Genomic DNA, 15035 nt, shown 5'->3' with positions numbered 1-15035 from the left:
GGCCAAGAAAGGCTTAATCTGCTCTGTCCAGTTCGAGCACTGGACGCTTACGCACACAGCTGCCCCGTGGGGTAAGGCAGATCTGCTATTTGTTTGTTTTGGTCCGCCAAAGAAAGGATCACATAGGCAGGGACTTGGTAGTATGGCGCAGTGGGTATTCTCGTTCCCAAAGCAAATCTCGACGCAGCTCGAGTTCCTGAAGCGGAACGTCTCTAGGTTACGTATGTAACCATGGTTCCCCGAGGGAACGAGACGCTGCGTCTCTTTGCCATACTCCCTGCATCCCTCCAGGCGCTACTTCATCGAAGCTGGTTTGCGCTCTGCCGGATGCGCTTTTATACTTTCTGGTGCTTACGTCACCCCGCTCGTGACGTCTTGCTACTCCATTGGGCTGATTTGACACGTGCTTCAGAACGCGGTCACACAGAGGCGTTCCCAAAGCGATCTCGTCTCGTTCCCTCGGGGAACCATGGTTACATATGTAATCTAGAGACATTTTAGTCATGTGTCTTGTTTCTTATTGGTTGGATTGTGTTATGTGACCCGTTTTGTTTGATATATATATAGCCCTCATGTTGCCATTGTCTCTTGTCTAGCTTTGTTCGTGTGACCACTGCTAGGTGAGTTTGTTCATGCCAAGTCTAGTCTCTGTTCATCTTGCTTTTGTTTATGTTTTTAGATTTCATTAAAACTGCACATGGGTTCTACTTCAACTTGCCTCAGTGGATTAATTACATATATCCTAAAATCCAATCCTGTTCGACTGATATGCTGCAGATTGGATGATTTAGGTTAAGTCAGTGATGTCCTCTGTCTGTAGGGAATAGCATTATGGCTGATCGAACACTGCCGGTGGCTTCTGATGGCAGTTTAGAATTGTATCAGCAATGCAATCATATAGATCAGTGGATCCAACCCATATCTAGAACCAGACAAGAGATTTATGAATACTCATCCTAGCAATCACACAGAACACCATAGCAATAGCAAAGCAAATCCGCCAACAAACACAACTCCAAGCATCCTAGTGTCATGGGTACAACATTTGCATTGAGAAATACCACAAAAATCTAGTTTCTTCAAAAAATGTCACCTTGTGTTTTCTATATTTTCAGACTATTTTTAATCAGTTAATTTTTCCTCTGTTCTGTAGATGGTGTGATTCTGGAGTGTCCTGTTCATCCTGTGACTGAAGGAGATAATCTGACTCTACGCTGTTTACATCAACATTCAACCCCACTAAACCCCAGAGCTGATTTCTATAAAGATAAATCACTCATCCAGAAACAAACTACAGAGATGATCATCTCTAATGTCTCAAAGTCACATGAGGGTTTCTACTACTGCAAACACCCAGAGAGAGGAGAGTCTCCCAAGAGCTGGATCTCAGTTACAGGTGAGAGTCAACTGAATGCTGTTGTACCAGTGAGCTGATTTGTTTGTTTTTGTTTTTACCTAAGAAGATATTTTGAAGAGTGTTTTCATTTTTCTTGCCCAAATATTAAAAGTCAATGGGGTTCAGAACAACACTGGACTGCATTGATTTTCATTGTATGGAAACTGAGAAATATGGAACAACATGATGACAGAAACATATGTCTCAATTATTTTTTGTCAGTTCTCCACAAACCAACTCTGACTGTTGAGCCACAGAGTTCATTATTCACTGGAGATTCAGTTACTCTGAGATGTGAGGTGGATCGGTCATGGGACGAATGGGAGTTTATCTGGATAAAAGATATGAATACTGAATCTACTGAAGCTGTAAATAAAACAATCGATTCAGTGAAATTCTCTGATGGAGGAGAGTACAGGTGCAGAGCACGAAGAGGAGGACATTACACAGATTACAGTGAACCAGTAACAGTGACAATAAACGGCAAGTATTTTACTCCCATAGTAAACTGCTCTCAGAACACAATGAAAATGATTCATAAGACACTGATTATGTGACTATAACAGCTAGAGAACAACACTTCAGTCTAACTTGATTTAGTATGACTTGACTTCTCTTTGCGAGAAGTCCCGGGTTCATATCCCGGACGAGCCCTCCTCTGGCTTTCCAGCCTCTTTGGGGGAAGTCGTGGCCTAATGGTTAGAGAGTCGGAATCGTAACCCAAGGTTGCGGGTTCGAGTCTCGTACCGGCAGGGATTGTAGGTGGGGTGAGTGAATGTACAGCGCTCTCTCCCACCTTCAATACCACGACTGAGGTGCCCTTGAGCAAGGCACCGAACCCCCAACTGCTTCCCGGGCGCCGCAGCAAAAAATGGCTGCCCACTGCTCCAGGTGTGTATTCACGGTGTGTGTGTGTGTTCACTGCTGTGTGTGTGCGCACTTTGGATGGGATAAATGCAGAGCACTAATTCCGAGTATGGGTCACCATGCTTGGCCACATGTCACGTCACTTTTGTCACTTCCTTTTTTTTTTTTTTTTCCCACTATGTTACTGTGTTCATACAGTAAAAACAGCAGATTATTTTCATTCTAAATTGTTTTCATTGCACAGAAAGACCAAAAGCCAAAGTGACCATTAAACCTGATCAACGTGTATTCAGAGGAGAGACAGTCACTCTCAGATGTGACATTGATGGTGAAGGAGTCACTGGCTGGCAGTACAGCTGGTATAACGACAGTTCAGCTAATGCTTTCAGTGATCAACAGGAACACACATTCAGGTCTGTTACTGAGTCTGACGCAGGTAAATACTCCTGTTATGGAGCAGAGAGAGTAGGATCATGCAGATCACAGCACAGTGATGAAGTTACACTGACAGTATCAGGTGAGTTTGATCATCTCTTTATATACAGTGTATACAGTATATAGTTTATATACACATGGTATGTAAAAAATAATTTAAAAACATCTTGTTTTTATAATGTCACCATGGTTTTTATATACTTTGACTATTTGCAATCGACTTATGTTTCCTCTATTTCTGTAGTTGGTGTGATTCTGGAGAGTCCTGTTCATCCTGTGACTGAGGAGATACTCTGACTCTACGCTGTTTGCATCAAAATACAAGCTCAGTTCTCAGAGCTGATTTCTATAAAGCTGAATCACTCATCCAGAATCAAACTACAGAGATGATCATCTTTAATGTCTCAAAGTCACATGAGGGTTTCTACTACTGCAAACACCCAGAGAGAGGAGAGTCACCCAAGAGCTGGATCTCTGTCAGAGGTGAGAGTCAATAGAAACTGTGAGCTGATTTATTTCTTCTTATACTCTCGTTCAGATATAGTACATGATAAAGTGCTTGTGTGTCTGTTTTTCAGTGTCTCGTTCAGAATATCCGATCTCTGTCCTCCACACACTCAGTTCTGTACTGGCAGTTTGTCCATATCTGCTAGTGACAGTTGTGCTGATTTTCAAATGCTGCAGGATGAGAGGTAAATGTCTGTCTAATTGATTACATTATATTCATTATATTCAGTTAAACATCAAATTGGTCATTATTATCATTAATACTGTGTAGCTGTCATCCTTTACTAAAGCTGCTTTGAAACAACATGTATTGTGAAAATTGCTGAAATACAAATCAGTTGAATTGAATCTCTCACTCCTCCTGTTTATCCTTTACTCGACAAATACACATATTTCCTTACTGACAAAGTTTTTTAGTTTTTTTTGTTTTTTGGTTGTTAGTTTTGTATTTTCTAGTCATATTTGTTTAAATATAGTTAAAAGAGTATGGTAGGTATTTCATAAAAACAAATATAGAGAGAGAAAAAACATACATACCTGTTAGGGCTGGACAATAATTCAATATCAATATATATTGTGATATAATTTTTTTAACGGTGATATGATTTTTAAACACATTTCTGTATTTTTCTATATATTTATTTCAATATACATTGATACATTGATGGTTTCACATACATTGTTTATTTGCCACAATATCAACACTGACCGTCACAAATAGATTTTCCAAAAGGCTTTGACTTCGTTGTATAAACATGAGCACTGCACGTTTCAAAATCAAAACACAGCGTGGGTGTTTTATATGAATGCATCTTTGAAGGGCACCGACTGTCTTCAGAAAAACTTCGATGGCATTTTAATTTTATCTAATGAAGCAGCGTTTATGAGCGCAGCACTGCTTTGTTTACAGCCGTTACCGGGGAAACCACGGGTTCTGTCGCTCCAAAAGCGCCTCCTGCTGTCAGAGAATGAATGTGCATTTTCAATCAGCCCATCTTCAGCAACATGTGTTCCCCTTCAGGAACTTGAGCTGTGTCGAACGCTTTGGGAATGCCTTCAGCGAGACCATGCTCTGAAAGATGTGTGTAATCAGTCCAACAAAATGGGCACAACGTCATGGACGGGGTGACGTAGTGACCAGGAAGCTATAAAAGCACTTGCGGTGGAAACAGCGGCAGCTTCTGTCATTCAGCAAAGAGCTCTGTGTGTGTATGTCTTATTTAACGTTGTCTGTCACTATCCAGAACAATAAAGCCATGCCAAAGGCTAAGTCTAAGTCCAAGGGGGGTTATAAAAGTGAACATCAGTTTAGGCTGTGTGTTCCTCCCTGCCCTCGTTACATAACAGGCAGGGATACACACAGCCTTTGCATTGTTTGCTTGGGGGCGAAGCACGCCGAGTCAGCTCTTGAGGGAGTGCCCGCATTGTGAGCGCCTCTCGCTGCGGACGCTTCACTCCCAGAGGGCTCTCTTTGAGGAGGGAGCCCTCACCAGCATTCCTCATGGCGGCAGCGGTGGTCGTGGGGATCGCAGTTGGATCTGGTGGAGGGAATGGAGATGGGCGAGTCCTTTTCTTCTTCCTCTGCCACCGGATCCAGCGCCACCTCCCAAGGCTCGGAAGCACGCTCCGAGGGAGTGGTTTCTTCCCCCCAGGGAGAGGGCGCGCCGCTCAGACTGTCGTCATCCGAGGAGGGCGGTGGCGAGAGCGCCGATGAACCACCTCAGTCCACCCAGTATGAGGAGCTGGTGGAGGTGATAACTCGTGCTGTGGCAAAGTTAAATCTAGACTGGCCCGCCGAGAAGCAGGCTGAACCAACTAAAAGCAAACTAGATGAACGCTTTCTAAGATCTAAACCGTTTCCTCCACGCCGGGGCTTGCCGTTTTTCCCCGATCTCCACACCGATGTTTCGAGATCGTGGTTGCGGCCCGCCTCTTTTACTCGCGATTACAGCAATGTTACGGGACTAAATGAGTGCGGTTATAGGGCAATGCCCGGGGTTGAGCTGTCTCCCGGCGTGGCATCGTCCTTGAAAGCCCCGGCAATGCCCACCAAGCCGCTTCGTACTACATCAGCCCTGGTGGGCAAAGGGCACATGGCAGCAGGTCAGGCTGGGGCTTGCCTTCACACTATGGCAGTTCTACAAGCCTACCAAGCGGACCTGCTGAAAGAGCTAGATGAGGGCGAAGAAGTGAAAGCTGAAGATATCAAAGAGCTTCGCAGAACTGCTGATTTGTCTCTCCACGCCACGAAAGAGCCTGCCAAAGCAATCGGGCGGTCTATGGCACCCTTAGTGGCTGCGGAGAGGCATCTTTGGTTGACCCTGTCAGAAATAAAAGAGAAAGACGATGCCCCGCTTGCGCCTTGTGGCCTGCTCGGCGACGCCGTCAACTCCATCATCGACAGGTTTCAGGAGGCCCGTAAACAAGCATTTCAGCGGTTCTTGCTTCGCCGCTCTCTAGCTCATGGGGCTGCTGGATGGGAGCAGCCCCAACTGTGTGCCCGCTCCTCATACAGAGAGGCGCAAAAGCTGAGCGTCGCGACCCGTACTCCCCCACGCAGGGATCGGGCATCACGAAAAGAGCCTCACGGTCAAAGGTTTCGAAGCCGAAGGGTGATCTGAGGACCGTTCTTTTCGCTAAGAAGTCTTCAACCAAATAGCCCTGATGTTTGTGTTCCAGGGCTTCTTAGGGCATCCCCCGCTGGGGAAGAGTGGTGTGCACCTCATTACACGGTGCCCATCTCTCCTCAGTGCCCTCAGGATGCCAAGCTGTTAACCCTCCCATCGCCGGTGCTTCAGGGCACAGCGGTCTCCAGCGAGCGCACATCTCAGTGTCCGCCTGGAAACATAGCAGCTCTGGGAGGCTCGCTACCTCTGAGGAGGTCTCCCATTACACCAGAGGTCAGTCTCGAGAGACTGATTCTCTTAGTATATGTTCTGGCAGCGAGGAAGCTTCTGCCAAATGTCTCAAAATGGGTCCTGCAGACTGTAGAAAGAGGTTACAGAATTCAGTTTGGTTCTCCTCCGCCTCGTTTCAACGGGATCGTTTCCACTGTGGTGGGTCTCGAGCAGGCTCCGGTGTTTGAACGAGAAGTAAACACTCTCTTGAGGGAGGAGGCCATCAAGGTGGTCCCTCATCTTGACAGAGAGTCCGGGTTCTACAGCCGGTACTTCATTGTTCCAAAGAAGGATGGGGGGTTGCGTCCCATTTTAGATTTGAGTCAGTTGCACCGCTCAGTCATGCGATTGAAGTTCAGGATGCTAACACTCAAGCAAGTGGTGTGTCAGATCAGGTCCGAGGACTGGTTTGTCACAATCAATCTAAAAGATGCATACTTCCATGTCTCCATCCTTCCTCAAGACAGGAAGTTCCTGAGGTTTGTTTTGGGGGGTGAAGCTTACCAATATCGGGTTCTTCCATTCAGCCTTGCATTCTCACCCCAAACTTTCATAAAGTGTGTGGATGCTGCTCTGGCTCCACTGCGACTCCAAGGCATCCGAATACTCAATTATATCGATGATTGTTTGATTCTGGCTCAGTCAGAGCAGACAGTGGTTCAACATCGAGATTTCGTTCTCGCCCATATGAAAGAGTTGGGGTTAAGGCTAAACGTCAAGAAAAATTTGCTTTCTCCATCACAGAGGACCACTTATCTGGGCGTGGTGTGGGATTCCACCACGATGCAGGCACATCTGTCTCCTGCTTGGATCGAGTCGATCCTCACTGCAGTCGCGAGAGTCGAAGAAGGCCGGTCACTCACTGTCAAGCAGTTTCAAAAACTGTTGGGTCTGATGGCAGCTGCGTCCAACGTGATACCTTTTGGCCTGCTGTACATGAGACTCCTAAAGTGGTGGCTCAAGACCAAGGAGTTTTCCCCGAGTGGAAATCCGCTTTGCATGATCAAGGTCATGCGGCGATGCTTTCGTGCCTTAGACATGTGGAAGAAACCCTGGTTCTTGTCACAGGGCCCGGTGCTGGGAGTTCCTTGTCATTATGTAACGTTAATGACAAATGCATCTCTCACAGGTTGGGGTGTGGTCATGAGTGGCCACCCTGTCCGCGGCCTGTGGAGCAGCCGCCATCTCACGTGGCACATCAATTGCCTGGAAATGTTGGCCGTGTTTCAAGCACTCAAACACTTTCTCCCAGACCTGAGAGATCGCCATGTGTTGGTGCGCACCGACAACACAGCAGTGGTCTTGTACATCAACCACCAGGGAGGTCTGCGTTTGCGCCTCTTGTACAAGCTGGTGTACCAGATCCTTGTGTGGGCCCAAGGGAAACTCCTTTCACTGAGAGCAGTTCACATCCCTGGGCATCTCAATCAGGCAGCAGACAACCTGTCGAGACAGGGGCCGAGGCCCGGGGAATGGAGACTCCACCCAGATGTGGTGTGTCATATTTGGAGAATGTTTGGCCAGGCTCAGGTGGATCTGTTTGCGACTCAGGAGACATCGCACTGTCCCCTCTGGTTCTCTCTGACTCATCCAGCTCCTCTCGGACTGGACGCCATGGTACAGACTTGGCTGAGGCTTCGTCTGTATGCCTTCCACCTGATTGCTCTGCTCCCGGGAGTTCTGGAGAGAGTGCGCCGGGACGGGTCAGTCTTCTTCTAGTAGCTCCATTCTGGCCGGGCCGAGTATGGTTCTCGGACCTGATTTCTCTTTCTGACGGCTCTCCATGGGAGATTCCCGTCAGGAGGGATCTTCTCTTACAGGCGGAGCATACGATCTTCCACCCCCGCCCGGAGCTGTGGAAGCTGTGGGTGTGGCCCCTGAGGGGGCACAACTCATAGCTTCTGGTCTCTCAACCGAGGTTGTTGAGACCATCCTCCAATCCAGAGCTCCTTCAACAAGGAAACTGTATGCCCTGAAGTGGAAACTCTTCACTTCCTGGTGCAGAGATCGCCAAATTGACCCAGTTAACTGCGCGGTCGGTTCAGTGCTGGAGTTCTTGCAGGTTCGATTCTCTGCAGGGTTGACCCACTCCACCCTGAAGGTGTACATGGCGGCCGTAGCTGCTTACCACGCCCCTCTTGGTGGCCAGTCTTTGGGACACCCCCTGGTTACACGTTTCCTCCGCGGTGCGCTGAGGCCTCCTGTACGATCTCATTTTCCCCTGTGGGACCTGGCCGTGGTCCTGGAGGCTCTCTCTAAACCTCCGTTTGAACCATTAGAGGAGGTTTCAGATCGAGTTCTTGACATTTGTACCGCTCCTGGGTCCTCCGTCCTTCTGCCGTAGTTGTGCTGAGTCTTACACACTACGCAGGGACTTGAAAGTCAGGCGGCTTGGGCATTCTCGTTCCCAAAGCATTCGACGCAGCTCGAGTTCCTGAAGGGGAACGTCTCAAGGTTATGTATGTAACCCTAGTTCTCCGAGGGAACGAAACACTGCGTCTCCTGCCATACATCCGGCATCCTTGATTCTACCAGAAGCTGCCGCTGTTTCCACCGCACGTGCTTTTATAGCTTCCTTGTCACTACGTCACCCCGTCCGTGACATCGCGCCCATTCATTGGACTGATTACACACATGTTTCAGAGCATGGTCTCGCTGAAGGTGTTCCCAAAGCGTTCAACGCAGCGTCTCATTCCCTCGGGGTACTAGGGTTACATATGTAACCTTGAGACATTTTAGTTGTTGCTCACTCTTGTATTCTGCAGCAACTATGAGCACTTTTCATATTCTTTATCCTGGCTGAAGCACTTTTGTTTCAGTCTATAAGAATAATCAGCCTATGTTGTAGTTTAAAGTTAAAGATATTAATATTAATAAGGTGATTCTAAGAGTCTTATGTTTATTTGTCTGTGATTTTCCCATTTCTTGTTTATATGAAAGCTAAATACAAAAAAAGATGAACATTATTTGTACCATTTTTATTTCTAAAATATTATGTAGTTTTATCGGAGTAGGTTTCATAGACTTGGCAAATTCATTTTTCAGAAGTTTGTACGTACAGACATCCGTTGTGGCCGTTCTTGGCAGTATTTCTGAGGCTTTTTTAAATATTGTTCATATCGATATCGGAATTATATCGTATCGACTGAAATTAAGAAATATATCATTATATAAATTTAGACCATATTGTCCAGCCCTAATACCTGTTCAAATAAATGTTTGGTTGTTTTTGTGTGTATTTAACAGTTACATCTGTTGAAGAGGAAGAAACGGCAATCTGATATTAATCTGCTGTGATGGTGAGAAATCTTCAGCTTCATCCTGTCACATTCGGGCTTGCCACAGTAACGTCCTTCGGGCTTGAGTGAGCCGCGGACAGCGGTGGACTGGTTCTGGCTCGGGACTGGACACTCCCCAGACACCAGAAGACACCTTCCCTCCATAACAATAACCGACACCAATGCTCAGACAGACAGGAACTAATATGGGGTGAATAATTAGAGGCAGACAGGTGAGCACAATGACGGTGATTAACTAATGATTAGACGGGCTAAACCAACACAAAGGGAAGAAACCACAACAAACAGTCCACAGGGGCGTTACACATCCTGGAATCTCTCAGCATCTCATTTACATATTCGGGCTGAGCATTCTTACTTACTGTAAATGTCATGTTTTGGGAGTGACTCCTTTAGGCATCTCACTGCTGTTAAAGTCAACATGAACCAGCATCTCAACAATTTTGATATTCAGGATATTCAACGAGAAAACATGTAGGGCAGAACTTGATTTTATCCATCAGGAATTAACTGGATTGTAAATATTCGCTGTTGCATATTGTTTTTCTTTGGAATAGCTAAGAAATTAAATAAGGTACATTTTTATTTCATACTGTTTTTAAAAATAGACATGGATGTCAATCTGTACAACATCTCATTTTCTTTAAATGAAATGCTTCTCTGTGGCCTGACAACACACGGACTGAACTAAACTGTTTGTTCATAAAGTTTTGGAAAGCTTATCTTACATTACTGCTATTTCAGTTGCTTTTCAGTATTTGTTTATCATAGAAGTAAAAGTTTTTAAAAAAAATTCTGCTTTACTATCATAATTAGAGGTGTGTAATATTGATTTAAAAAAAAAAAGTTATATCTCTGTTTTTTGGGATTTTGTTGATAACAATATTTTGCTGAGTGTATTTTTGCGCCGGTACTTTGGCTGGTTTGGGCCTGTCATGAACAGCTGGCTCATTCTTCATATTGTGTGTGATGGTTGTTTCACATTAGTGACAGAAATTAACTTTTTAAGGGTGGTATTTGCCCCCTTCATGCTTCATCATGCATTGAATGCATGGACTCTCAAGGCATGTTTTTGTTTAGTTTTTCCAAAATAAGTGACTGTCAGCTCACATATTGTTAAAACAATATTTACAATATTATCATAGATGGTACATTTACATTTATTCATGTAGCAGATGATTTTTTCCAAAGTGACTTATAAATGAGGAATACAGCAATCGAATGTAACGTGGGCTCTCTTAGCCGCATTAAAGACCAGTCGTGCTGCTGCATTCTGAATCTTTTGAAGAGGTTTGATTGCACATGCTGGAAGTCCAGCCAGAAGAGCATTGCAGTAGTTCAGTCTAGAGATGACAAGGGTCAGTTAGGAAGAGGCTGATCTTCCTGATGTTGTTCAATGCAAACCTGTCTTTGCAATGTGGTCTTTGAAGGTCAGCTGGTCATCATAGATCAAACCAAGATTTCTGGCTGATCTGGTTGGGATTATTATTGATGATTCTAGCTGGATGGTGAAGTTGTGCTGTATTGTTGGAGTGACTAGAAGACGAGAACCTCTGTCTTCACTAGTTTGAGTTGTAGGTCATGGTTTTACATCCATGCCAAAATGTCCTTCAGGCAGTCTGAGATTCGTGTAGGTACTGTGGGATCGAGCTGTGTGTCATCAGCATTGCAAAGGTACATATCGGACACCCCTATTGTAAATAATTTTAGTCCTTTAGAATATAAGGCTCAGTATATCTATGTTACTTAGTCTCTGCGATGTTTGCCTGCTTCAGAAATGTATATTGTATATTCATGTAGTTCTTCATTCCTTCATTCCTAAGTTTGCTGACTTTTATCGCTGTAATGCCCTGTAGGTTTTTCTTATTTTTAACTTTTCATGTTTCCTTTTTTAAAATAAGGAAACAGTCCCTTTTAAAGCTGATGCTTTGTTAAAACATTCTTGCAGTGTCACAGTGAAAGCAAAATAACCATGACCTCTTACTGCAGTCAGTCCGGTTTTACATGTCAATTATTAAATATTTAGCACTTTGGAACAAAATGCTACTGTAATCTACATAAATTATTATGTTTAGTATGCAGATAAAAAGAAAACATCTCGGGTTACGCATGTAACCATGGTTCCCCGAGAGGGAATGAGATGCTGTGACCTCTAGCGGACACTTTGGGGACTGCCTCCAGCAGGACTGGTGATCTGAAGCACATGTGAAACAACTCCAATCCCATTGGCCCACATAGCCCGTGACATCACAGGCAGGTGCTCAGAATTATAAAAGGGCACCTGCCAAACACGTCACCAACTTGGTTGTCTGAAGGAGACGTGAAAGCAGGCAAGCCCTAGGCATGGTGAGGAGACGCAGCGTCTCGTTCCCTCTTGGGGAGCCATGGTTACATGCGTAACCCGAGACATTCCCTTTCTAGGGAACTCGTGCTGCATCCGACCACTGAGAGTACTTAAAAAAAGCCCACATCACAAGGGAGAGACCGGACCATTAGTCAGTGGTTCGCCAGCCAGCAAACACATAAGAACCTCATTAGTCCAGCCTTAGAGCCCTAGAGAGAGGAGGGGCACAAGCCCCTCAAAGGTTTTAGAGGAAGACTTGGGACGGCGGTGAATGAACTTCCTGAAAGCAGCAAACCGCGCCTTCGCCTCCCTGAACTTCTTGACCACCTTTTTCGGCAGTTCTTTCTGTTCCACAACTTTTGGGAAAAAAACGCCCAGAAAGAGAAAGCAGAGCATCAAGAGGAAAGGATTTCTCCTTCTTCCCAATATCTGCAAGATTCTTTTAGTTTCAATATTTCTGAAAATCCTGCGTCAAATTGTGCCTTGTTTGTAAACGAATCCGCAGTGAACAAGGTCTTATTGATGCGGTCTGGATCTTCATTAAAAATAAAGTTCTTCACTCGTTCCTAATGTTAGGATCAGTAGGAAGGCAATGCAAAGACTGTGTTTTTCCACAATTTGGCACTGCACAGCATTTTGCTGCTCCTCACCAAGACACATAAGGCATAGATCGTGTCCTCGGGTATCAGAAATCTCAGATACGGAGGCACGCACTTTCTAAAATGCTCACTTGCCTTGGTTTTCTCCATAGCACCTTCACACACACTGTCAGGCAAACAGCTCCTAAAGACAACAAAAGTTGGTGACGTGTTTGGCAGGTGCCCTCTGATACTTCAGGTGCCAGTGACATCATGGGCCACGAGGGCCAATGGGATTGGAGTTGTTTCACATGTGATTCAGAGACCGGTGCTGCTGGCGGCAGTTCCCAAAGTGTCCGCTAGAGCAGAGGTCCCCAACCACCGGGTCGCGACCCACTACCGGGCCGTGGAAGAATTGCTACCGGGTCGCAAGAACGTTCTGGGAAAAATGTGTATAGATATGACATTCTGTTATTTATTTATACTCCCCAAACTCTCCATGGAGCCACAACCACAGAACCCCACTTAACTGGAGGATTTATTCCAAGCCTTCCGTACACCCATTGTGTCTGCCTCCCACAGTCCCATGGCACGGCCCGCTATCTTCTCCGGTGAGGTGGCGGATTGTGGTGGCTTCTTGTTACAATGTTCCCTATACTTCGATGCAGTCACAAGCCTTTCCCAATGATCGCGCCAAAGTTGCCTTCATGATCTCTCATCTCGCCGGCCGCGCTCTTCACTGGGCACAGTCCATGTGGGAAAGTAACAGTCAGGCCCTTCGCACTCTATCTACGTTCACCGCCCACTTCAAGGAGGTGTTTAGTCACACCGCTTTTTCTTCCTTATTTCGCTCCCTCCAGTAAAAGAGAACAGTAAAAACGCATGGTCTAGAGCAGATGTCCCCAACCACTGGGTCTTGACCCACTACCGGGCCATGGAAGAATTGCTACCGGGTCGCAAGAACGTTCTGGGAAAAATGTGTATAGATATGACATTCTGTTATTTATTTATACTCCCCAAACTCTCCATGGAGCCACAACCACAGAACCCCACTTAACTGGAGGATTTATTCCAAGCCTTCCGTACACCCATTGTGTCTGCCTCCCACAGTCCCATGGCACGGCCCGCTATCTTCTCCGGTGAGGTGGCGGATTGTGGTGGCTTCTTGTTACAATGTTCCCTATACTTCGATGCAGTCACAAGCCTTTCCCAATGATCGCGCCAAAGTTGCCTTCATGATCTCTCATCTCGCCGGCCGCGCTCTTCACTGGGCACAGTCCATGTGGGAAAGTAACAGTCAGGCCCTTCGCACTCTATCTACGTTCACCGCCCACTTCAAGGAGGTGTTTAGTCACACCGCACGGCTGAAATCTCCGTTCATGACCAACTCTTCCGCATCAGTCAAGGCAAGGCCTCCGTGAGCGAGTATGCCATCAAATTCCGCACTCTGGCGGTGACTAGTGGATGGAATGAGGTGGCCTTACTGACAGCGTTCCGGCAAGGGCTGAACGCCGACATTCGCCTCCAAATGGTGATATTTGACGATACCGTGGGATTGGAGAGTTTCATCCAAAAGGCTATCAAGATTTCCCAACATCTCCTGGCCTGTACCCAGGTCCAGCCACTCGCCTCACCGGGCACATCCACCTCACCGGGTCCAGCACCCGAACCCATGCAAGTGGATTCGTACCATCTCACCCATGCGGAGCGTTCACAGAGGATTACATCCGGACTATGTCTGTATTGTGGGGAGCAGGGACACTTGATTCACTCGTGTCCTGTCCGTCCCTCACGACCCTCGGTGAGTACTATCCAGCTCAGCCCCCAAATTGCTACCTTGACTAGAATGAATGTATCATTAATTTCATCTCACCAATTCCTTTCAGCGCAAGCCCTTGTAGACTCTGGTTCTTCAGGGAATTTCATATCCCGTAACACACTCCAACGACTTCAACTACGACCGCTGAAACATGCCCATGTCCTTAATATCCTCACCATCCAAGGAAAGCCGCTGGGTCGTGGGAAGATCCAACTATGCTCCCCCACTATCACGCTCCGCATTGGGTGCCTTCATGAGGAACTCATCTCTTTTCTGGTGCTGGAGAATTCCACAGCGGAGATCATCCTGGGACGCCCCTGGTTAACCCAACATGCCCCCATCATTAACTGGACCACCAACGAAGTTATACACTGGAGTGAGTACTGTCTATGAGTACTGTCCTATCCTCCATCCATGTGCATACTTCTCCCGCAAGCTTTCCCCGGCGGAGCAAAATTATGACATCGGGAACCGCGAGCTTCTCGCCATCAAACTCGCTCTGGAGGAGTGGAGACATTGGCTGGAGGGAGCTCTTCATCCCTTCCAGGTCATCACTGACCATCGGAACTTGGAATATCTTCGGGAGGCCAAACGCCTAAACCCACGTCAGGCACGGTGGGCGCTGTTCTTCACCCGTTTTCAGTTCTCAGTTACCTACCATCCCCGACCCAAGAACACCAGAGCAGACGCTCTGTTGCGCCTTCCTCAGGCCACGGAACGATTGATAACCCCGGAGACCATTCTCCCTCCAGCCCTCATTGTGGGTCCCATCCAATGGACGCTCGACGAAGAGATCCGTCAAGCCACCCACTCCGAACCAGCTCCGCCGGGAGGTCCAGAAGGGAAGTTCTATGTTCCATCCACTCTCCGAAATACCCTTCTGGACTCACTAC

General features: G+C 46.5%; 1 pseudogene; it reads left to right on the top strand.

The window, feature by feature from the left end:
- The window catches only part of LOC107693567 (uncharacterized), a 35725-nt pseudogene that overhangs the window by 8616 nt on the left and 12074 nt on the right, over window positions 1-15035 (top strand).

The sequence above is a fragment of the Sinocyclocheilus anshuiensis genome, unplaced genomic scaffold, assembly GCF_001515605.1.
Source record: "Sinocyclocheilus anshuiensis isolate Anshui unplaced genomic scaffold, SAMN03320099.WGS_v1.1 scaffold1682, whole genome shotgun sequence".
NCBI lineage: Eukaryota > Metazoa > Chordata > Actinopteri > Cypriniformes > Cyprinidae > Sinocyclocheilus > Sinocyclocheilus anshuiensis.
Note: the sequence above shows the minus strand (reverse complement) of the source record. Positions and strands in the feature narration are given on the sequence as shown.